Raw genomic sequence first — 26,801 nt, 5'->3', positions numbered from 1 at the left:
AACTAAGGATGGCCAAAATTTTCCGGAATCGAAAATATCACTTTCTGGATTTCGGAAGTTTCAGAATTCGAAAAAAAATCCGGAATTCTTTTGAAATTGGAATTTTTTAAATTCCAGAATTTTTCTGACATCGGAATTTTTCCGAATTCTAGATTTTTCCGAAATCGGAATTTTTTCGATTTTACTTCCGCATTCCGGAAAGTAAAAATTCCGGAATTGGCCATCCCTAGTAAAGGCCCTGCCTCTTTTCGCCTATGATAGTCATAAAAAGTAAAAGTGATAGTCATAAAAAGTAAAAGTGATAGTCATAAAAAGTAAAAGTGATCATAAAAGCCAATATATCGAATGAGTATTCAGTCCAAGCGTTTCGTATGTAAGATGCGTATGAGAAATATTGTCACAAATCACATAAAGAATCCAGCAAACAAAGCATGGTTGACATTCCGCTAGTTTGGACGTTTTTTTTGAATCTTCAACAATAATTTTGGTATGAGACACTTCATGAACCAAATTATATGAATACTTGTTGATAACCTCATTAACTTTAGTCTTCACGAAAATACGAAGTATAATGTTTCATGAAGCGCCTCATGCTAAAATTGTCGTTCCAAGTTCGAAAAAAAAGTCTAAACTGGAAGAATTTCAACAGCCATACTTTGTTTCCAGGGTTCTATATGTGCGTCTTACATAGATGTAACACTTAATGCCTGAACTTCATAATATATACTGGCTTGTATGAATATTTTTGCTTTTTATGACTATCATAGGCCGATCTTTACTCACCTCCTTTCCAATAAGATTTTAAAACATGGATAACACTAGTTTCGTCAAAGAACTAACTCAACCAGTTCTTGGTTTTGAAATTAGTCTACGGAAAAGAATGTGATGGGTAGTATTAATCAGTTTTATGGTAATTCCCACACGCACCAACCTTACATATAGACAAATTATAATCCCAGCAGTGGTACCGCGTAGCGTAGTAGCTAAACGTTTTCACTTTCGATGCGAGCGGTCCCGGGTTCGATTCCCGGTGGGGGCATTTGGTCGAAAAAGTGTAAAAAGCTTTTCCAGGCCAGCCATCCTGAATGAGGTTTCCCTGAGTTTTCGTCATTCACACGAGGCAAATGCCGGCGTGGTACCTAACTTATAAGTTCCAAGCTGCTTCCTTCCTTCCATTTCGCCGGATAGAGTGCTCGGCGAGGGACGTCATCCCTTATACGTGACGGGCTAATATGACCATAGATGCCGAAATCTAAATCCTAAATCCTAATCGCAGCAATATTTCCCAGTTGTGTGTCGTGTGAATCGAGCAGACGTGTATATGTTAATTCTTATTCCATCTTCAGACTTTTTTTTTTATCGCTTGTGCAACCTCTCCCACTTCTCGCTAATTATCTAGTGTTAATATGTTTAAGAGTACAATTAAGGTTTATTTTATTTTTTTAAAGTGAAGTTTTCAGCTTCAGAACTGTAACTAGATCTTCTGAGCAAAAACACCAGAACTATTAACTATTGTTTTCGTCTAAATCTAATCTAATCTTATCTAATCTTTGTCTAAATTAGCTATTTTTTCTTTTCTTTGCAGTTGATCTCATGAAGAAAGAAAATAATAAGAAACGTCATATGAATAACGTTTTTACTGTAGCAGTAGAAGCAGGAAAGGTAAATATACTATACATAGATTTACTCTATAACACATTCGTTATTACATTTATTATAAATTTACCAACTAATCAGTGAAGTCGGTGAATTCAACTATTTCAAGAAATTAGAGGTTTCCTGCTACACAATTCATTTTCAAAGTCGGAAAGATGAGTTTTCACATAAGACTATACATGAAGGATTAAACGGACAATGCTAAACGAAGCGGTGTGCGTTGCTCTCTACCGGGTGCTACGAAAACAGCAATTTCAAAATTGTAGGTTACCATGTTCTTGCTTCACACCCTTCATATCTAGAGTACATTTAAAGTGATTTCTTGGGGAAACTTTAATTTTTTTTTAAATCAAAATTTATTTTATTTATCTCTCATCCTTCAGTTTATGGCCCTAATTTATCCAAGAGTCCAGTATTCACTTAACCCATCCCTCGTTTATTATTATTATTATTATTATTATTATTATTATTATTATTATTATTATTATTATTATTATTATTATTATTATTATTCAGTTAAACCTTTTAAACTATTTAACATTTGGAAGCAGATTCTTTTTTAATCAAATAAGTATTTTAAAAAGTAAAATGTGGTTTCCTGTTTGCTGATAATGTTATGGCAGCTTAAAATCTGATCGCATCACTATAGTTAGTAAACACTTGAATTGTATATCTTATCCTTGGTAACTAGGATATTAAGATAAGGTAATATTAAAATAAATCTTAAGAGCATATACTATCGAAGATTACTTTGAGAATGATAGCTCTGTGCCGTAATTTCATCTCTTTGATACAAGCCACTTGAGTAAAGTTTTAAAAAAGCACTGATAACACTATCTAACACACATTTTATCCGTGGGTTGTAAATTTATTTTCCGATAATGTGCGATAAAAGAAGACAGGAATGCGATATTTTAACCAATAAACTTTGGTTTTGCGACTTACATGACGAAATATGTGTTTTAAATGAGTTATATGGGCTGTGTAGGGTCTAATAGGAGGCATCCTTGAGGTGATACTTCGGATATTTTTTCATCTCAACTGGCTACATCTTGGAATTGGGTGATTACTGTAACATACGAATGAAGCATCGAAGCAAGAATTTTGGCGAAAATATCAGGTCTTCAGGTAGGTATAGTGGGATCTATGAAATTATTTTCTTGATATCTTTATGTATGAAACAAATATTGTACGTTTTCATTTAGCAAGAAAGAAATATTAGCTTAGTCTGTTGAAGCTTTTGAAAATGACGTTGGAAATTTAGGTCTGTTCCACAATAGGTTTACTAGTAACAAAATGTATATTTAACAGTGTTGCTAACCTTTCGAATTATCTCATTTCTATAATTGTTAATATTTCGTATGGCAGATATTTGGTGAACTATGGTTCTCATTTTTTCAATAGAGCATTTTCGAAATTACCTAGGTATATACAAGCATGCACATGCACAAGGTACAAGGAAAGTGTCAGATGGCAAACATCTACTTTTATTCTCTATTTCAGAGATAACTTCAACAAAGTTTAAGCATTCTCCTAACTCATTTTGCTACGCTTGTGGCGACTTCATAAAATGCAGGGGAAGCCATTTCATATTACAGTCATGTCCTAAGATATGTGAGGCTAGCAAATCATATTTTGGAATGTCTGTTAGTCATCTGGACAAACCTTGGGCCACTTATGTATTGCGAAAATACTTCAGAAGAACCTCGGATGATAACTATTAAATGTTGTTACGACCCACTTTTAACAGTAGGGCATATCATTAAATACATATTAATAAGGTGGGCGTACGCATTGTTAATCTATGCCCACATAAATAATAATAAAAGTTGCTGTACATTTAATTATTCTGTTTTTATAGATAATTAGGCTGAAACAAGAAAAATACCGTTACTATATACTAATTGGAGATGGCAGAAAACTTGGATATAAATTAAAGTTTTTACGGACAGAGGGCAAGGTGCCCCTCAAAACCCCCTTGTTTATGACAAAGTAACTATGGATAATTATATAGTATATTACTACTTAGGAAGAGATTAGGGCTGGAACTATGTACTGATGAGAACTCATGGATCATCTTATAAACAAAACCAAAAATTCTACACTTTTTGTGTCAATTTGCTTTCACATGTATATAGGCCTATACACATATATATTTCCCTATGAAATATAGCTTTTGGCATAAATAAAGGGTATAATTCTTATAAAATTCAGTTTTATAGAGCGTTTTACATAATTTTTAACAATATTTACTGGTTGGATAAAGTATAATCGTTCAAGTTAAAATTTTGATACATTATTTGTAATTATGGTTTACATTTATTAATTAGGAAGGACGACATGATTGAATGTTAGCGGAAGTCAGCCCAGAAGCTGTTACTAGCCAATGGGTGTGCGACAAATCATTAAATTATGTAATCGGGAAATGATAATAGCCAATTAGGTGTAAGAACGTGTTTGTGGTGCAAGAAGAGGGGATATGAATGATAAGAAACTAAATTGATCTCTGTCAGACATTCATTTAAAGACATTCGCTGATAAATGGATAATTAACGAATTGACAAGCATAAAATTTCGCGAATGGAAATGGGTTATCTTTCAAATTAAGTTAATCAGCAGACGATCAGGTAAAGACAAGCTATTTTATTCTTAAGTGATCCGTGTGGAAGTTACAGATTGGTACCGATTGGATATGCTATTAAAGTATTAACGTTTTCATTGAGAAATGAACTAATGTTTTGCAAGTAGGTTTTAAAGATAGATCATGGTAATACAAGTTGTTTATTTTGTTTATAAAGAGGTTATAATGTGTTGTCATTAAACCTTGCCGCGAGTCGCACACACTAGAACGGAGAAGTAAGTAAAAGGTGATGTCTTATTAATTTGGCTTCCATAGTAAATAATCAGTTAAATTCAGTGTTGATTAGCTCATGTGGTTCGGATTTCACGTTAATCAGTAGGTCCACGTCTCATATAGCCACGCTGCTGAACGGAACGTTAAACTCAAAATCAACTCAACTCAGTGTTGATTATATAGCGTTCAAACGTATTTCTTTCTTACTCTTACAAAAAGTCTTGAAAATTGCTAAATATCTGAGTGCATGGTAAACAATGGAATTAACTTGATTATTACTGTTTTCTTTCGTTAAGCTAGTAATTCGAAATTATTTGTTTTGCATATTAAGAGTGTTATTACACTATTGCCTTTACGAGTTATTAGGGTCACTGGTTCGAAATCAAACAGATAAATAATGATTGTGCAAATCCTGGTGATTAGGCGCACACATTATGGTGTAGTTGCCGTAATGTAATCTGATACCAGTTTATTTATAAAATTAGATGTGTCACTTATATCTGCTATGACTAGTTTGTACCACTGTGATCGTTATTCTCGGTGCCTTCCGGGATTCGAATTGTGTTATGTCAGGCATAGCATAATTAATGTCCAGTTATATTCCAGTTCTTGTTGATAAAGAAATTTAGTGCGCTTTATACATTATAGACCTTCTCTTACACACATTCAACAATATTCTGGTCCAAGGTCCGAGGTACGTATAAAATAAATAAATTCATCCTAACTGGTATTTACGTATTATGTTTACACACTATATTACACTTAAAACTTTTACGTTACCTTCTTATTCTAACGTGTCCTTTATGTCCATAGATAAATATAGTTTAGCAATGGTCTTGAGTTCAATACCTTTAAAAAATCTCATAATAATGATAATACGTTGAACAACGAAATTGTTTGTCTTGTTTACTATAATTTATATCCTTAATATATACTAGGCAGATATCCTTAATATAGGACTTTAGTGCATAACTAGGAAACTCCATGAGTTCGATATTAGTCCACATATGATAATCCTTTCTTCCCCTTAAGTTTAAATATACACCTGTACGTCGTAATACGTCCTAGATTCCAAATTTAGATTTTATAATATTTACTAACGTCTTAAGCTATAAAGTCGCTAGTGAAATACTTCTGAGTTTGATATACTTGAAGTGCGTAATTTTGAATTAGCATTGGAGGAGTTAAACCGAGCACCTTTGGGTAGTTTTTGTATTTCTATATCCTGTTCGTATTTCTTACATATTAATTTCCAAGATGTAATATCAGTTGGAATTTGGAGGATAGTAGTTAAGAACTATTTAACTCCCACCTGCTCTCTAACAAAATAACTTTTTTAAAAGCAACGAAACTGACCTTTTCTCGGTATCTGCCTCAATTAGTTAGTTTCATTCTTCAAACCGCGTATGAATGTGATGAAGGTATATAAAAGTTATCTACCAGCTGGGTTCCAAACTCGAGCATATCATTTTCTCAATCGTTTCGAGTCAAAGCAAATGTTGCAGAGGTTCCTGTCTATAGATGTACATTGTAATCTTGAGAAGGCTTGCACTGTTGTGGATTTTTTTTCCTTCCTACTTTCTTACTTATCAACCCTCATCTCATTGCTAAGTGTAGGTTAGTTTAGAGGGGGCCATTATATTTCACTGTTTCTATTATTCTTTTCCTTTATTATAAGAAGATATTTATGTAGGTATTTAATAATAATGAGTTGTTGAGAGAGAATATGTACGTTATTAATATGAAAGATGTGTATATCGATATAAGTAAATGTCGGAAATGATTTCTTAAGATGTCAACCAATATGGTGATTATGAATATATAATTGAAATGTTTAATGCAAGCGCCGAAATAAGCATAATATATGAACCCTGCCTGACTGTTTAATAACTAATTGTGGTGGAATTACCTCTTGATTTTTTTTTTTTTTTTTTTGCGCTTATGTTACATGTTTGTTTATGTGAAATGATTTGTGGAAGGAGTCTGTTTACTGAATTGAACAACAAATTGTCAAAACCTCGGAATATAGCATTTAATTGTATTAAGTGCATATATATATATATATATATATATATATATATATATATATATATATATATATATATATATATATATATATATATATATATATATATATATATATATATATATATATGTGTGTGTGTGTGTGTGTGTAATAAGTGTAATATACCTCTTAATTAAATGCATGAACCACATGAGTTCCCGCCGGGAATCGAACCCGGGTCTCCCGCGCCAAAGGCGTGTACGCTGCTTAGCCACGAAGGAGCTCACACTGAGGAATGTAAAGAATATAGTAATATAGGAGACAGCTTGGATTATATTATTTTAATAGAGACATTGTAATACTCAATATTTTAACTATTATATAACTATTAAATATATTAAATTTATAACTATTAATAACTATAATATTAATAAGTTATAACTATTAAATATATTAGTTTCAAGTCGAATCTCTCGCGTGGAGTGACTTCACCACAAGTTTCTGGATTACTTGTTGATTTGTTTTCTGTTTTATCTTTTACTGAGAAGATCCGTTGCGCATGTATAAATCTCATTTGGATTTTTTAAGAATGAAATGAAACATCGATTTTCTTTTTATGAAAAACGATTTTTGAAGCATGAAATTATATAATAGTTAAAATGTTGAGTATTACAATGTCTCTATTAAAATAATATAATCCAAGCTGTCTCCTATATTACTATATTCTTTGCATTCCTCAGTGTGAGCTCCTTCGTGGCTAAGCGGTTAGAGTACACACCTTTGGCATGGGAGACCCGGGTTCGATTCCTGGCGGGAGCTCATGTGGTTCATGCATTTAACTAAGAGGTATATTTCCACAATTGTCTAAGACAAAGGCTACAGGTTTTACAGTCCCACAAGTGGACAAGGCTCTCCAGTTTAAAAATATTTTCTCAGACACTTCGGAAAGAGATATTTGGTGGAGCTGTGTCGCAGTGATTCAAGATTTCCTAGCACTCATAGGGCAGAGAATTATGTGATAGACAACCTTGTGAGGATCTATGGTAAAGTGGGGTGGAGGATGTTCCTGAATTTTTATGTTTTTAAGTCACATGGGGGCATACTCGAAGAAGCATGAGGAGCGCTTCCATCAAGATATTTATTTCGAACGTCATTATCATTATTGTATTGAAAATATGATGGGTAATGATGTCTAGTCTTAGATTCGTGAGAGTTACATATACCTCAATATAGAAAACGAACACGTTTCTAATACTGACAGCTCAATCGATGTCTTATTATAGACACTTCTCTTTCGAATTCTTGCTGAATAGATAAGAAATAAAATATTAAACGGATTTTTAGGGAAAAGAAAATACTAGTACAGTTTATAAAGATGCAATGCCGTCAGTCCAATGCCACAACTGCGAATATGCTAATTTGGATATTTTCACATTTTTATGCAGTTCTGTATAGTTTTGCTGTTGTAGAACCTTGTATTGAACTCATTAGCGTTTCAAGAATTGACTATAACCAGAACGGAGTGCTCTTTTACATACAAGGCTTTGGTATTTAGTTCTGTCTATTCCATAATACGAAAGTGCACTTAGGTGAAAATATCAAACTTAGCACATTAGCGGTTTTGGCATTGGACCGATGATTTATTATTTTTTAGTCCATTTGTACAATTGTTAACTTGATAAAACTGAGTGAATACTTATATATTGAGTTGGTGTATTTTTTGCTACTGTTCTAATCTTATAAAACATCAAGGTTGCTAGTACCAAAAATTTAAGTGACAATTTTTGAAAAAATAACGCAATTTTCATAAATCATTCAGCACTAGTTCTCCCTTGTGTAAAATATTGGAAGATAATATACACCAATTAAAAGCCTGTTTATTTCGTAATACAACAAGGTATAAATAGTTTTATTTTGTACAAAATACAATAGCGTTAAGTGTTTGTAACTAAAAGGAAGCATTTTTTTTCTTTTAAAATAGCATGATTTTAAGGCTGTTTTCACAAAACCAAAGTTTCAGGTAAACAAATACCATTTTCCGTCATGGTCAGACTATATGAATCGGAAAATAACCATAAGAACCCAAGGACAACCGAAAGTTAAAATTTGTTACATAGTGTAATGAATAGATGGTAGCACATGTCCCTATAGGAGCGCTGATAATGAATAGATGGTAGCACATGCCCCTATAGGAGCACTGATAATGAATAGATGGTAGCACATGCCCCTATAGGAGTACTGATAATAAATAGATGGCAGCACATGCCTATATCTTTTCAGTGCATTTTGTAGGAAGCAGTTATATTCAAAATAATTAAGTTAAACCGAAGAGATGAATATTCGAACTTTGTGCAAAAGCAAATTGAATTAATTTCAGATGGTAAGCCATGCACTTTTTTATATAACGGTATTGTATTCTTTCTTCCATTGTTGAGTATGCTTCATCATTGGGAGTTTTTACAGTGAAATAAGTACTTTCAACAGTGAAAAAAACACATTATCAATAAACTTCACGGATTATTTTCTGATAATTTCTTCAACTTGTCTTCGGACGAAGTTTGGATTTTATTAATTAAGTTATTTTGGATGTCATTTGCTCCCTTCGAAACACATACACCCGCTGGTATTTATTGGTGATAATTGAGCCTTTACATTATCCTAAGAAGCCCGTATAATGATGGAAAGGGAGCATATTTATCTCGCTAGCCAAAACATGATCATGTGGGCACAATTTTATACTCACACACAGTGGCAGCTCTGAAGTTCTACAAAAGGGAAGCCACATCAGAATGGTAGTGAAACCAGCTTTGCACCTCTCCCTCCGCAAAATCAACCTCCAGCTTTTGGAGCCTCCTATATCTGTATATTGTTGTATAGGCATTGTTTTTTTTTCCTACGAACTTAAAAAGTTCGTTACTGAATTTTCTATGTCTGTGTGTCTGTCTGTTATTTGCGATTTTTCAATTTTGAGCCTTCCATTCGATAGAACATCAAAAGCTATCTGGGAAAGTGATGAAATTTTTTGCGTCACTCTTACCGTTTCCGAGATGTTTAAAAAAAATGTCCGATTTCCGGAGATTTAAAGAGCCATATCTCGGGAATCATAAGTTATAGAGAGACCATATTGGTGTTGATCAATATCTAACAGGATGGTGAATAGTTTGATACCAGATAGTAACCGGTGCCCAGTGACCAACTGGCAACCGTTCCCCAGATATTGGCTTAAAAAGTTCGGGTTTTGGGATATTTAAGGAGCAATATCACGAGAACCGTAAGTCCTAAAGAGAGATTTTGCGAGAAACAGAAGAAGGTGCGGGTAGAAGATTTACTTTTACATATAGGAATAATTACAGTTACCCTACCCACTCCATCTTTCCATTCTTTTTAAGTTCGTACTGGCAATGCCCTTGGAACATTCTCTGAAGGCTACATGAAATATGCACTTTTTGTCCCCTTCTATCTTCTAAACTATTGACTCTACAAAAAATATACATGATTATTTTCGTAGAAAATTTAATGTAGTTAATTTTTGTACTTGAAATGTTTTGCTAGACCACATAATTATTGAGATATTTAAGAAAAACTTGAAAAACTATCAAACTCTCTCTCTACTGCTCGCCACCACCTAGAAATCTTTTAGTATGTCGTTTAGGGCACTTCTTCCACAACTGTGGCAAAATTCAAAACTACACAATTTATTTATTTATTTATTTAAATTTCCTTTGTTAGATGGACTAAAATGTGTGATTACATTGTATGTCAGGGTGACGTTTAAAGGGTTACTCTGTAACGCGAGAGAAAGCCAAGCCAAAACACTTAAACAGAGGGTAACGTCAAGCATTGTGACTTACACTGTGTTGTCAAATCTTTTAACAACTTCGATAAGGATTGCAGATTCGATATTATAATAATCAAAACTTTTGTTCGGTCATTCTTCATTCCAATATACAGAAATAAATATCCATTATTAGTTTTAGTAGTGGGGACGCGGTGGCTCAGTGGTAGAGCGTTCACCTCCGGTGCTTGGGGTCCCCGGTTCGATCCCAGCTCGCGCCGTGTGGACTTTGTGGTGGACAAACACCGTGTTCTTGGATTTTCCCGGGGTTTTCCGTTTCCTCCCACTTTCTTCATTCCACCATTTCATTCATCTCTCATCATCACCGTCTCCTTTAGCCTAACCGGCATAAACGTGGGACGTAAAAATAAAAATTTCATTTTTTTAAAGTTTTAGTACTAATGTTATTTGTACGCATTGGGAAGGCACGTGATTTTGTAACTAACTAACAGAGCCGACCCAGTGCATATCATGCTTTTTGTCAAAAAATACGACTGTTGTTTCTGAAGTAAGTGAACGCCTATTCTGTAATTGATATTTGATACGGTGAATTATTAAGGTATAATTATTTTTTTTCTTAGAAATGAGTAATTTTTGTAATTTTTTAACAAAACATTTCTCTATGCGTCACCGAGCAAGAATGGACTTGGAACATGGACTACAAAACAAAGTGTTGGTTTCTTTTGTCATGAGTTACTTGACTACGTTTCATGTCGTTAAATACTTTAACATGAAAACATTTTATGGAATTCAGGCGGCATACATTTCAATGTAACCTCCAAATTCAGTGCAGAATAATTGTAGAAACAAACATAGCTTAACACGCAAATTTGACATGAGTAGATTTGTAACAAAATGTTCAATTAAAACTAAAAGGTATTCTCGGAGTTTGTAATACCTGAAAGAGATGCTTAGATTTTCCTTACTGCTTATCATAATGGAAGTCCATTACTATATGAAGTTTGAATAATTAAAAGAAGGTGAGGAAAAGAAATCTTAATGGGAATTTCAACACAAATTCGTCGTGCACAGATAAGTTCCGATACTTGTGAAGATTTTTTTTTTTATTTATTTAAATTTTATTGAGGGAAGTGATTTGTGAATTTCTAGGGTTTTATATTAATCTTTATGGAAGATATTTCTCTCTCTTCTAGTATAGAGGGCACATTTCTGCCACACTTGTTTAGAAATAAATCTAAGGATATGCTTTCTAGTGAGGTTGTACTAATTTCAACACAAATGCTTTAATTCATATGTTTATTCATTAACAGTTTTAGTCTATAAAAATCAGCAACAATGTCCTTATGTAACAATATGATGATACTCTCAAATTTATTAATCATTAAATCACATAATGACATATGACGAGAGTTTTACTTCGAACCTTCATTATTTCTCATTTACAAGAAGAAATTAAAATGTTCAGAATCCACTGCAAGCCCGTAGCCAGCCGAAAAATTTAGAGAGGAGGGGCCCGGTAGAAGTTTGGGGTCGGATCCAACCATGTTTATTTACAAGCTCACCGTGAAAACTTTAGGAACCCCCCTCCCCTCTAGATACGGGCCAGCCAGTATGTAATCTGATGTTAAATTATATAACTAGGAAATACGGGCGGAGTACGATTATAATTTATTAAACTACAAGATGTACAATTAAACCATATTTCTGATTAAAATTTATCATGTAATAAGTTAGGCGTCTTTTAACGTTGATAAATCCTCATTCATTATCTTTAGAATCACTTTATCAATTTGTGGTTTTTACAAAAGTAATGTAACACTAAAGCAATGTTTGAAATGTAAGATTTGTGTGAAATAGTGCTCCCCATGAGACTTCTCAAATTTCTCGTCGCGTTTCTGAGGAGACGAGAATTGCCATGTTTTACTCTTTGCTTCGAATCTAGAATTATACTTATCTCTACTCTTATCTCGCTCTCATGGGAAATTTCTGGTCTCATGGGCAATACTAAACTTAATGTTACAACAAAAGAACAAAAGCATTAGTTGTCGGTCAAGGTGTAAGCAAACGATAAGCGATGTGCAGTATGCGAATGATTGTATTTACAAAAGGGTTTTTCGATTTATGTCGCACCGATTTGGAAGGCTATTTACCTTTACGAGAAACCTCGTCGCTACCAACGATGCTTCTGTATTAAACATTTAGTACTGTGGACTATCAGTCAACATCGAAATTTCTCTTGGAGCTTATCATGTAAACATAATAGGGGGTGGATGATAGGAGAACAATAGAAAGAAATGCAGAGGTCTTACTAAACGCTCGTAGGAACATGGGTTTAGAAGTAAATGCAGAGAAAATTAAATACATATCAAATAATACTTTCGACAAATTGGATACTTTCAAATTTCTAGGATCAATATTAACAGACCAAAACCATATTCACGAAGAAATTAAATGACGACAAAAAGCACGGAATTCGTGGTGTTATTCAGTTCAAAATCTTTTGTTGTCGCGAATTCTGTCGAGGAATTTGAATCTTATAATATATAAAACAATAATCATGCCAGTTGTGCTATATGATTGCGAAACATGGTCGCTTACTTTGAGAGAAGAGTGTATATTGAAAGTATTTGAGAAGAAGATCCTTAGACGAATATTCGAACTCAAGAGGAGCGGGAACGAGGAATGTCGGAAATTTCACAACGAAGAATTGCGTAATTTATACCGTTTACCAAATATTGTTAGGGTCATCAAGTCTATAGGCAGTGTGCGAATTAAATAATCTATATTGGGGGGGATAAAATTAGGCCAAAGGACATAGTCTGAAGGTTCAAATTTCAAAATGAGAGAATAAATGCCTTACCCCCCATATATGTATATATATATGTATATATATATATATATGTATATATATATATATATGTATATATATATATATATATATATATATATGTATATATATATATATATATATATATATATATGTGTGTGTGTTTGTGTGTGTGTGTGTGTGACATCTGTAATAAATAAGGCATTTATTCATTTAATAAATCTACCGACAATAACTATGCACATATATATTGTCTGACATACACACACCCTACTAAACCTTTCTGAACGTGTTTTAATGTTGTACTCACTCTTGTCCCTGTAGCTCTCTAAGGTTTATTTAGTTAATAATTCGGCTTGAGCGATAGCCATAATCACAAGCATATGTTAATTTTTCCACTCATATTGAAAGCTTCCACTTTGCATAATACATACAGGTTCCGAAAAGAAACCTATTTCAGTCTTGTGAATACTTCAGTCTTGTGAATACTTCAGAAATACTTCAGTCTTGTGAAAACCACTAAAATTATCAGTTAAACCGGACATTTTTTTTTTAAAGAAAATCTAGATATTAGCCTATCAAATAAGAAATGGATTGTTGCTGGTCCCGATTTCTCACATCAAGTTCAAATCGAAGGCCAAATATTTAAAATCTCTCAATTTAAATTTCGAACTTGTGCTTCTACTTCCCGCTAAAGCTGTGCTCATCACGACTTTTTTTCTCCAAATGTCGATTCCGTGATGGGCACGAAAAATCAACACTTAAAAATTACTTTACTGTTAGGTTGAAGATGAGTTGATTCACTATGGGCTACGTTATTCAAATAAAGTAAAACATTACACTGAAGTTTTTCAGACAACATTAATTGCGTGGACAGCAAACTGTACAGCGAAAAGATGGAAAAATGAAGGGTTAACTTAAAAAAAAAAACGCTCCAGTTGAAATGCTTATACAGACACGGACAATGACACGGAGAACCAGTCGTATTAACAAATGCTGAAACAAATATTGAATTATTCGCTTATTCACCTAAAAATCACTTTCATTAACATGTCTGCTCACTAGGAGCGTATCCCCCAGCGTGTACGTTAACATATACTTACGAGAGAATACCTGTATCTCAGATTTTGAGTACAGTTTCAAAAGTTCATTTCCGTAAACTGTAAAAGCAGTGATTACTATGCTAATTATCACAAATTAAATGCAACTTTTGAGTTGCATACACACAACCTACTAGGGAATGAAGACCATGTGCTAACAAAGAGTACACTGGAAAATGAAATAACATGTTATAACAAAAATTAAAATAAGATGATAATCGATACAAATATAGAGGATGAATATGACATATCCGAACTTCGCCAAGTATGGTAGAAGAAGCTATTTGAGAACATTTATAAATCTATATGTGGCTTTGTTATACGCAATTAGTACATTCAAATTCACAAACGATGACGAACTGAAGGGTACGAAGGTACAGTTGCAAGTAACAACCGTAGTCATAATAATATAGTTCTACTAAACAACGTTGAAAATAGTGGGTAATTAGGTGGTAAGTAGAAATGACCAAAACTGAACAGTTTACATCGATCATTTCGAAATACAGCTAGAAGATTAAATTTACAAGAAATAACAAAAATCAGTGAAATTTGGAGTTATATTAAGCATAGTTTGAGGGGGAAAGCGAGCATCCCCGGTGGGGATACTTCAGCTGACTCCTTTGGGGGGGAACAAAATGTGATTGAGGGGGAAAATCCCCCTCATCCCCCCCGGTAATTCGCACCCTGTCTATAGGGGAGCCAGCAAGAGAAGGTCTCTGAAGCTCGCAGTGACGTTGCCACTGTTCATGTATCAAGGCTTTTTTTCGGTGCATCTGTAGTGGCAACTTAATTAATTTTGTAAGACAGAGTGACTATGGTTGGTAACACTAGTACCAAAGTAGGGACTGTATTGTCCCTCCGCATGTGGTAAGAAACGTCAGAAACCATCTCTTATTGGCCCTGGTATAGGAGGCTCAGAGAAGGAGGTCATAGCCAGAATGGAAGAAAGTAGGAACACTTTCAAAGTTTTAACTGGAAGTTCAATCGGAAAACCACCATTAAAAAAACTTAGGCGCAGATGGTGGACAATATTAAAATGGATCAAGCAGAAGTAGGAATACAAAGTAGAAAATGGTTCACGTTGGCTAAGGACAGAAGCCAATGGAGAGCTTTCCTGAATTCGGCATTGAATCTCGGTTCCATAGGCCATAGAGTGAGTTAGTGCCATTATGAGTAGCATTGATTGAACGGGTCATAGGTCTCGAAGTCACTTGAGTGACGACTTTTATTCAGATCTGGATCTCGCTTGTTAGACTCGGTCTGACTCGAAGATGCAGAAGCAGATAAAATACCAGTTCTCCACCATTACTTCAGAATTTCATAGCGGATTAACGATATCCACTGGAGAGAACCATGTTAGAATTACATTAGTATCCTCACGCACACTCCGAATGTTCATGACGACATTTCGTTGTCTCCGGATCATGGATTTGTGCGGAATAGACTAGATCAGTCCGGTCATGGGTCAGACCGGGTATCTGTGGGTCATGGGTCTGTTCGGTTCACCGCATCAGACAGTCACTCTATGTCATGGGTCTGTCCAGGGCACCGGGTCAACCTTGGTCTGTCTGGTTACACCGGGTCTCTCTAGGTCATGGGTCTGTTTGGTTCATCGGATCAGAGCGAGTCACTTCATGTCATGGACATATCCATGTCATCAGTTCAGACTAAATCAGTTCGGTCATGGGTCTGTCCAGGTCACTCTGGATCAGATTGAGTATCTCTTGGTCATGGGTCTATTCAGTTCAGCGGATCAGAGCGAGTCACTCCAGGTCATGTGCCTGCCCGGGTCGCCTAGTCATGGGCTGATTCCCTCTGGGTTTTCCGGATCACAGGTCACGAAGTTCGCGATCTATTCTGTCACTGATGAATAGTAATAAGTAGTATTCATATTAATATATTACTGTGTAAGTGGATAGTCACACACAGTCTCGGATTCGATAACCTGTAGGGATATATAATTTTAGATGTTCTCCAGCATCCCAAGGCATCTGGGAGCTACTTCGAATTAGAGATACTGAAATCTATTCTTGAAGGCCAGAAATAACGACTATGGGAGCCGCTATACTGATCGCTTACATTACCCAACTAAAAGCCATCTGGGCCACCATAGTCCTTTGACAGTTTACTACCATTGCTCGTACTATTAGCAACCGGAGCAGATTAATGAAATGTTCGTGAAAATGATGTCTCATCTCCAAAAATGTTTCTATTGGAAAAGTTCTGCCTCGTTACGAAAATGGTCTCTTATTGTCTCGTGTGGTCATTTCTATTGAAGGCAAAACAGTGCAATGGGAATTGTTCTTGCATGGTCTATGCACCCGTGAACTGTATTGAGTTCAAGCCCAAATCGTGTTTCGGAAATCATGTTAATAGTAGGTTCTGCCCTTTAATAACCTTAGTATTGCATACTGACGCAAAAACATAAACTCAAACTTATCTATAACAGTAACAGTCCTTTCATCATTGGTCAAAAAGTTGGGTCTTGAGTCGACTTTCTTTAAAACATACTTTTGAAAGAAGACTGATCTGCGATCAAGTGGGCGACGATCAGTGGAAATCCCAAACATTATCTTTCAATCCTTGCTTTTTAAAAATAATTAATAAAGTTATATTATAGTTCATTATGTATATCGATGGATTTTTATAGCACTTGATAAATTCCCTGATCCTTTGTGACGCCTCTGGAAATTTATTAGTAGGGATTTATTTAGTAGAAAAATTAAAGAAGCAATTCGTAATGATAATTGTGCTATGAGTTAGGTTTCATGCTTAAAAGAAACGTAGCTTCGAAAAAGTACTTCACAAAAAACAGGAAAAAAAACTTTAAACCATTTTATATTAAAATTTTAATTCTTTCATGTTTCATTAACAATGGCTGCCAGGCTTTCTGCTTCCCCTCATACATATATATCTACCTATATAAAATGCACTTCCTATTAATATATTCTCACCTTTTCGTTCTCACGGTGTTCTGTTTCCTGTATCATATTTCTTCTTACTGCTGTTATTGTGATCACTAAGTTAACCGGATGTGCATTCTCTACAGTAGCTTGTATACTTGTCACATTTGTTTATAATATGCTACAATTATTTCCTTGTTGTTAATCGATCAAGGTGGACCCTAATGTTTAAGTTGTTCTTATACTGAGTTGACTGGAAACATGGAGTAAGGGTTTTGGTAGATTTCTTCGATTAAAAAAAAAAAAAATAATAAAAAAATGAAATATTGCATATAAGATTATCCTAACCATATATAGAACTACATGAACTGACATAAAATAAAAGAATACTTCCGGTTGAGGTGGAAAGTTGAAATTTGGCAATATTGTACCTTTCAGGGACTAACCCACAGGGACATTAGCAAAAGTGACTATTTTTAATTTTTAGGGATTCTAAAGAGCGGGATGAAGAAATTCCCCATGCTATTTAAATAAGTTCAATATGTTTTAGGTACTTGGAATTGGAATAATAACTTGAAATTCGGTATGCTTGTACGTTTTCTAAAGCATTATTTAACAAAATCACTAAAAATAAAAATTTAAAAAATCCAACTTTAGAGTGATTTTATGGGGAACTGAAAAATCTTTTTCATGTTATTTATATGGGACATCTTCTACACCCAAAATGTTTAGGCACTTCCTGTAGAGTTACAATGATGCAATTTGGCATAATTGTGTCTTTCCGGGAGTAGCCCACAGAAAAATTACCAAAAGTGAATACTTTTAGTTTTTAGGGGGTCTAAAGGTGAAATGAAGATTCTCCATGTTATTTAAATGGGTGTTTTCTTGGAACAGAAAAGCTTATCTTTTAGGTAGTTGAAGTAGGAAAAGAAACTTGAAATTCGGTTGAATGTGGGTTTAGGAGGTGCGAGGCTCCTGGTGGCAAAGCCCCCAGCTAACCAAATTTTAAGGGCAAATACATGCAATTCAGTCTTATGGAAAAGCTGATACACAAGAGATGAGAGACCATAGGTCGAGCAAACGATCAATATATAACTACAAAACTATACTTCTATTAAAATATGAAGTACGAAGTTTTCGTTAAGAGACGTGTGGATCTTATTCTGGTTGAAAGCGCGCTCGAGCGATGAGAAACTGGTCCTGATTGTACAGAATCATCCAATTGAGAATGATTGTGCACTCTGCATCTGCATTCGCCTACTGTTTTGTGATTTGTGAATTGCGAAGGCGTCTAGATGAAGTGTTCCGTTGGGTGCTTTTGTGACAGAGTGACTGAGTAAGTGAATAGAATGACCGTGAACTTTCCGCTACATGGCACAGATACACTTTTTTTCTTCTTTTTCGTGTTTGTTGTTTTCTTTTGTTGTTCCTGTCTTCAACTTTTATGTACTTTTTTTTAAACAGTAGACTGAGATCTTCACAGGAAACTTACCAAACCCTCAGCGGAAGTAGCAAGTTATTATAAAAGTGTACATTGCTATATAATGTCTTTCGACGTTGTTCATGTTTTGGAATTGAAGCACTCCAATACAAATGACCTTCAGGCAATTCAAAGAATATATATATATAATGTGAATATTTTCAGGGTCTTGTTTATGTAACAAGCAACGCAAGCGGAACTCATAGCATGCGTACGTTAAATCGTACGCAATGAGTTTTGTTTTCTTTGACGGTGAAGTGTTACGAAAATATTGACCCGAATTGTTGTTAATATATTATTTAATGGGAATCGCTAGTCGAGGGTGGTTCAAACATGTAGAATACGTACGTCCCAACTTGCAATGCACAGGTCAAATACAGCTTGAAAAAAATGATTATAGTCTTTAGAATTAGAGATCAGAAGGAAATATTATTATAACCACACTATATTATTTTATCGGTGCGAGCAGTTCCGGGTTCGATTCCCGGTAGAGGTACTCGGTCGAAAAAGTGTAAAAAGCTTTCTCAGGTCAGGCATCCTGAATGAGGCTTTCCTAGGATTTCCTCATTCACACCAGGCAAATGCCCGGATGGTACCTAACTTAGAGGTCCCAGCCGCTTCCTTCTTTCCCTTTTCTCGGATAGTGTGCTCGCCGAGACGTCATCCCTCATACGTGACCGGGCTAAATGGCCTTGGATGCCGAAAGCCCAGAAATCTAAATCCTAAATCGTTTATTACTTTATCTGAATTTAACGTCTTGTCAAAATGTTCAATTTATTGTAGTGTTTAGCATAAATTTATAGTATGATAAGAATTCATATATTAAACAGAGAACAACATTTTTTTCTTTTTTGCAAGGTAAAAAAAAGTCGCCTCTTATTCGGACATCTGACCAACGGGTGATGGGAATATACTGTATGGTTGCACAGTTGCATATGGTGTTGGCCAAATTTCTCCTGTCGTATCGAAAACGAGACAAGAAGTACTCGTGTGCAGCCAGTTCACGCAAGTCATAGACCTCAAACAGTGCTGCAGAGTTACATGATTCATACTATAAAAACTATAAATTGATAAAGTGAATATACAAACATAATGAAGAGCATTTATCGACGTTTTAAAGGTACACAAGTCATTACACAATATGCTCCAATTATAAATATGGTAGCACATCTTTGGTGGACTCCTTGTGATGTGGAACGATTCTGATAACTTTTCGATGAAACTAAGAAAAATTCAGTGCATAACGTTTGCTCATAAATTTATAAAACGAGACGAGACAAGATCTTTTTGAAAATTGAGACGAGAAAGAATTTTTCGAAAATCGAGACAAGACTTAAACAAAATTTACAAAACAAGACGATAAAACCTAATTTCTCCTCTCGCCTCATCTCGTGGACAACACTAGTTCCATGATCTCGACACATAGAGGGTAATAACCACGCTACGGCCTGTTTTACTTCGTAAAGTAGTTGCAAGTATCTGTTTGGCAGAGACTGAATGAATTGGTGAACCGTACCTGAACAAAGGTACAGCGAGCATTAAATCTCGCCCTTCCCTCACCACACACACGCATACCGACAATGAGCTCCAACCATGATAACGAAATCAATCATAGTGTTCTGTTCCTTGCTAGGGTTGATGGGAGATAACGCTCATGATCTACTATTCACAACAGATAGGCCCCTATATAGTATTGCTTATTTCTCCTACAGTTACTCATGGTATATTGCACGATTTGTCCTTTTGCTGCTATTCGTTCCAGAGGAAACAGTACCTGTTGTTCTATGCCACAGTAAATTGAACTTATAAGAATAAGGACATAACATAGGACAGGACATTTTGAGGTATATGGGAATTGTTTCGGACATCTTGATTGGCCAATCGTCTGTGTCAGTGTTCTTCATTGGCCATGCTAGTCTCGATTGGATAAATGGCTGGGATTACTCGTACAACTTCCATTTACTCTGCCGTCTCTGTTAGCATATAACGTTTAGGTGCCTATGATGACTGATTAATTCTTATATTTTTCAATTATGAGTCAAGATGTTACAGGAAGAGTTTGAGATGTCTGATAGAGAAATACAAATAATAAATTCTATTTAAGACATCTGAAGCTACATAAATCTTTTGTAACATGCTACAATGCAACTCCGATTTCCACTATCCCATCAATGATAGACCTACAATGCACCAACATGTAACATGTTGCAGTACGTTATTTCTGCACGAATGTCTTCCATCACCATAAATAACACTATTTAACTGAATGGAAAAGAATGCTGATGATAGATTCTTTACAAAAATAATATATTACTAGAGGGTACTATAGCCAGAAGAAAGAAACCTACCAGCTCTGCTTGGGCTATAATTTATTCCAGTGTTGGCAGTGGAAGTTACTAAAGACTATATGATTCCTCAAGGTCAGAGATCAGGAGTAACAGATAGAAATCATAGGATTCTCTCCACTGTTATATTCTGCCGCCTTTGGTCATACTCTGTTTTCTTGTCTTTGGTCGTGATGCTGGAATGCTCACGACAACGCCAAGGAGGCGGGGTGGGAATATGAATATTCACAGAGCCTTCACCCCGTTAAGAAGGAAAGAAAAAAACTACAACATCTGCTAATTCTCTCATGATGTAATTTTGTAGTTTGAAGCATTTTTTTTCGTTACTGAGTGAAACTATCGAGGGAATTTCTTTAAATTCTTTCCTTTGTGCTACGAGAGCATCACGATTTGAGATAAAAATGTTTTTCTGGGGGAAGAGAGATAAGAATGTAAATTACCTGGGAATTATGTTGTAAAAAAGATCTGTGTGTCAGCGATGTTTAAATATTGTCTTGAGAAACAGATCAAGTTTATATCTATCAAGTTAGCATGATTCTTAATGGACAAAAATTTATGCACTAATGTGGTCAATATCCTCTGTAGACTTTTTTTTTTTTTTGATGAAACATGTCCCCAAGTGAATCTTAACAAAAAAAAAAAAAAAAACCCTCAAGGATGCAACTTCACTGTGGAGATTAGTACAGGATAAAAATATTTAAAATAAATTTCTAAGTCACACATTACATATTAAAAGATTCAATCCAAATTAAATTATCATTTTCGCTAACCTCACTTCCACTTTTTTCAATTTCAGTGAGTACCTTAGAGGCAATGACGAACATAAAAAGTGTAGAAAATGACCCAGGTACTCTCTGCAAAATGATATTAATAAACTTTAAAAAAAAAAAAAAAGCTTTTTTCTGGTAGACCAGAAATTTGAGTGCCCATCAATTAAAACTATGGCCTTTGGAGCCCTGAAGTTCAGTGCTAGGTTCAGAAAAGCTCCCCATTGACTTCTTTCTTAGCCAAATGGATCCAGTTTCTACTGTGTATTTAGGGATGCGCACGAGACAAGATTTGTGGCTGTCTCGTCTCGAAAATCTGCTGTAAAAGTAATGTCTCGACTCGAAAAATGTATATTTCTCTATTGGAAGAGCCGTGTCTCGACTCGAATTTTGTCAGGAAAATCCTGTCTCGACTCGTCTCGTGCGCATCCCTATGTGTATTCCTATTTCTGCGAGATCCATTTTAATATTGTTCTCCTATTTGTGCCTAGGTCTTCCTAATGGTCGTTTTAAGATTGGATTTCGAATTAAAGCTTTGAAAGCGTTTCTACTTTCTTCCGTTATTTCTAAATGACTTGCTCCCCGCCCAAGACTTGATGACAGTAACAATGTTTGGTAAACGGTATAAATTATGCAGTTCTTGGTTATGAAGTTTCCACCATTCCTCATTGTCGTTCTTCTTGGCTTCGAATATCCGTCTTAGGATCTTGTTCTCAAATACTTTGTCTACGTTCCTTCCTCAGAGTAAGCGATCATTTTTCGCAACCATACAGAATAACAGGTATGATTATCGTTTTATATACAGGGTGTCGCAAAAGTCCCCTGAGATAGGGTAACTCTTATCACAGCTGCAACAAAATGCAAGAGGGGAAAACCTTCTCGAAATATGATGTTTTGAATCTAAAGTAAAGGAATTTTTTAAATCGGACTAGCCGTTTGGGCTGTACACTCTTTATGCGCCCGATGTTAAATGAAAATAAAACGTTGCCATTTACCTGGATCCACGTGAATGAAGTTACTGCCTGTTATGCTAACGTGTCGATGATCAGGCCCCATTTCAAACATGCCTCCATTCACAATACTCTTACAAAATTTGTCCACCTCCCGTCCCGTTCCGTCCATCCCTACCCCAGTCCCAGGTAAATGGCAACGTTACATTTTCATTTTACGTTAGGTTTTATCCATAATTTGCAGTATTACGATCCCGACGAACTTCCATGTATTTAGTTCTCTCTCCATTTACTTCTAAACCCATGTCCCTGCAAGCGTTTAATAAGACCCCTGCCTTTCTTTCTATTTTTCTCCTATCATCTCCTATTATATTTACATCATCAGCATACCTCATAACTTGCTGAATATCTTTTAGCTTTAGGCCCTGGTTGCTGTCTTTGGTTTTCCTTGTATCGTGCTCCAGAACAAAGTTGAATAATAATAATGGCGACAACGCATCTCCCTGTTTCAAATCATTTTCGACGTGAAAGCTCGTGGACAAGAATTTTCCTACTCGAACTCTACTTTGGGATTCATTTAAACATATCTTAATCTAACTACCTTTTTCGGTGTTCCAAATTCTGTAAGAATGTTCTACAATGTTTCCCTTCTGAGTCGTAAGCCTTTTAAAAACCAATAAATAATTGATGTAGCGGGTATTGTATCACCACTTCTTTTCAAGTATTTGTCGAATGGTAAATATCTGGTCGACAGTTGTTCGATTTCGCCTAAATCGACACTGATAATCTCCGAGAATTTCATCTGCGTATGTGGTAAATCTTGCTAATAGAATGTTTGAGAGGGTTTTATAGGACATTGACAAAAGAGAGATCCCCCGATAATTATTACAATCATTTTTGTCGCCTTTCTTGTGAATTGGAACAATGATTGATTTTTGTTCACTCTTGTGCAATTTCTTCTTGTTGCAGATAAGGAGATTAAGTTTATGTATCTTGTTCTACATTTTTTCTTTTCTAGCTAAAATTAACAGCCGAGATTTCATCTATACCCAGAGGTTTGTGTTTCTTTAATTTCTTTATAGCGATTTATACTTCTGCTCAGTTAGGGTCTGGAATATACAGTTCTGCTGTGTGCATTTCCCTTTCTTCACGACCATTTATTTTTGGCTTCGTGTTAAGCAAATCGTCAAATACACTTTTCCATTCATTTAAGGTGCTGTCAGAATTTTCAGTCATTCAGAATTCTGTGTCAGTCAGAATTTTCCGTCCGTCGGCTTTCTTTACTATTATTATCTTCAAGTTCATTAATTTTAATTTTCAAAAAATCATGATTCTTTGTTCTAAAAGTTTTGGAAGTTTCCCGCCTGATGTCTAGGAAATTTAGTATAGTTATTTCTTTTGGACTTTGTAGTCAACTCAATTTTGCCTGTTTTCTCTTCTCTGCTAGTTTAGTGCATTCGTGGTCGAACGATGGTTTCTTCGTACGTATTTCGGAGTGCCCTCAATTTTTCTTTTGCTGAAATTATTAACGCTATCTCCAATTTCAATAAAAGTGTTTTCGACACTAGTGCACTGCGAACCAGGGGCCGCGGCGACTTAGTGACAGAACGTCCACCTCTGGTGGATGGGGTCCCTGGCTCGATCCCATCTCGCGCCAAGTGAACTTTGTGGTGGACAAACACCGTGTGCGTGGGTTTCCTCAAGGTTCTTCCGTTTCCTCCCATTTTCTTCATTCCATCATTTCTTTCATTCATAATCACTGTCTTCTTTAGCCTAATCGGCATAACCGTAAGACGTAAAACTCAAGGATTTAATTTTCTTTTCATTGTTTGCACTGCGAACTTTCGAAAATCGAGAATCTATTCGACACTTCGATCTGGTAATCCCCTCTCACCTGATTCTCCTCTAACGTCTTCAAATTAAATCTCTCCGTTTTCGGATATTGAATATTTCCTTTAATCGATGATAATCTCTCTTATTATCGCTGCTACCAGGGTTAGTGATCAGTGTCACAGTCAACTCCTTTAAACGACCGAACATCAGTTATGCTAGACTGTCTTCTTCTCTCTACTAAAATGTGATCAACTTGATTGTATTTTACCGTTTGGTGAGGTCCAAGTATAGTTATGAACGTCGTGATTTTGTACTCTTCACGATAAGGTTTGTGGATGTTGCAAAGTTTAGAATCCAACGCTGTCATTACTTTCGTTATGCAGACTTTCGTTCCGTATAATCGATTTGGAAAATATATTTTCGCGTTCGGATTGAAATTTCCTAATAGAATTTTCATATGGTATCTCGGGAGTTGATCAAATACCCGTTCTACTTCTGTGACGTTGTTAATTGCATAGTTAAAAACAGAGAAGTATAAGAGCATAGCTTCCATTTACAAGTAAAACTAAACTTTTGTCCCTGCAGTTTCGTAGGAGAGGCATAATTGAAAAGAATTATACCAATAACAAAGACTATTTATTGTCTTACTCATCTACCTTCGGCATACACATAATTGGAAATATACCGGGTATTTCAGATAATAATGGCCAATCTTATTAATCACAAATGGTTGGAGATAGAAGGATGAAACAAAAAGTAAGATAGAAAAATGTTAGTGGGCACTGATTGTCTCACAGGGACCGAGAAACTATCCGAGAATTTTATATGGTATGGCACATAATTTTTCACTAAAAGGATGACGGAAAAACATACAACTTTTATAGGGAAAAGTTTTTCGTGGGGAGCATTGTTGACACAATGGTCAGCATTGAATTGTGAATACTTGCATTTGGGGTGTGCGATATTCGGTGATTTGGATATCGAAAATCGATATCAACAAAATATTGAAACTTGATCGATATATTGAAAATATTGAAAAGTATCGAAACTGTCAAAATATTCCGGTCCGGTACCAAAAATATCGATGAAAAACAGAGTTCCTCTTTTGAGAAATCTAAATTCGAAATAATAATAGTAATAACAGAGGAAAAAACGTTTCTCTCTCTTTTGTAAGAGAAAAAAATGCACATTAAGTAGACCCTCTAAGGCTTATCTTGGATTTTGTAATTGCGCCCAAGAAAAGCGCACCTGCTGACTTCATGAGTATTTTTCTTGTAAATACTCGTGCATTGTAAGTCATCAACAAAACAAAATCACGTATTTGACAAAATAAAATAGTTCAAGTATATGAAATACGCTATTTTAACTTTTGTCGATGATAGCACATATCACATGCTATCTTTTATTATGTACGAACTACGCACTTGTGGCTGTATCATCTTACTTTCGCAAGAAGTCGGATCGAGTGGTCCGTAATACACTTCAGTCAAGCTGAAACCACCTGGGAAGATCTGGATAGGTCTACCATAAGGTTTGTTAAAAATGTCTATCCAGCAATAGAATGGTACTGTACAAGTCCAGTTTAGAATGTCGACCGTCAGCGTAGGATATGATTGTTGTTATCCATGGTAAAAGATCGTTGTGATGTTGGGATATCATAATAATGGGAGCGTTTATCTAACTTTCTGTTGCAACCTTTTACTTTTAAAAGTATATTATTTACAAGCATTGGCATTGAAACAGCCTCCATTTTCTCGTTTGTGTGTATAGCGAAGGTAGGTGAGTACGGCAGTAAATGCTCTTTGTTACTGATATAATTGTTCTGAGTTGTGACTCGATTAAGAAAATACTGGGATTGATAAGTTTAGTTTCTCTTGCACTTCTGTTTTGACACCTCTTGTAATTGAATATTATAACCTATCTCACTACTGTAAGAGTAGTATTTCGCACGCACCCAATTTTTTTGTGTCTTCAAGGCAGTTATTTTTTGTACGTATTTTTAAATCCTGTTTTTTTAATAAGTTAAAATCGATTCGACAGTCGTCTATAACTGTTTTTTTTTCAGAGTCGATATAGGAAAATGATATTACTAACAGAGGAGTCATAAAATTAATATTATCTACTTATAGAAACAGAGATTGTTTCTTCCGTTTATGGATTCTAGCGCCAACGAAAAGTACTGAAGGATGATTGTCCTTAAGTCAAATCGTGACATCGTCATGATAGATTTTTATATTCGCGTCAGGAATTGCAATATTATCCAATATTCTTTTAAATAAAGCAAT

The 26,801-nt window shown here is 35.2% G+C and overlaps 1 protein-coding gene across 2 annotated transcripts in view; it reads left to right on the top strand.

Moving 5' to 3' along the window:
* LOC145664572 (4-galactosyl-N-acetylglucosaminide 3-alpha-L-fucosyltransferase 9-like) overlaps window positions 1–26,801 on the top strand; it is a 439,648-nt gene that overhangs the window by 389,190 nt on the left and 23,657 nt on the right. Inside the window, exon 4 of one of the 2 annotated variants that reach the window (XM_081731349.1) lies at window positions 1,586–1,662. The gene's annotated coding sequence lies outside the window, so the exon portion shown is untranslated. Of the gene's footprint in view, window positions 1–1,585; window positions 1,663–2,631; window positions 2,785–26,801 lie in introns of those variants that run through there. The other variant, XM_081731350.1, reaches the window with a different exon arrangement.

The sequence above is a fragment of the Thermobia domestica genome, chromosome 11 (assembly GCF_964235325.1).
Source record: "Thermobia domestica chromosome 11, izTheDome1.hap1.1, whole genome shotgun sequence".
Taxonomy (NCBI): Eukaryota; Metazoa; Arthropoda; class Insecta; order Zygentoma; family Lepismatidae; genus Thermobia; species Thermobia domestica.
The sequence above is the reverse complement of the archived record's forward strand: the minus strand, read 5'-3'. Positions and strand labels throughout refer to the sequence as shown.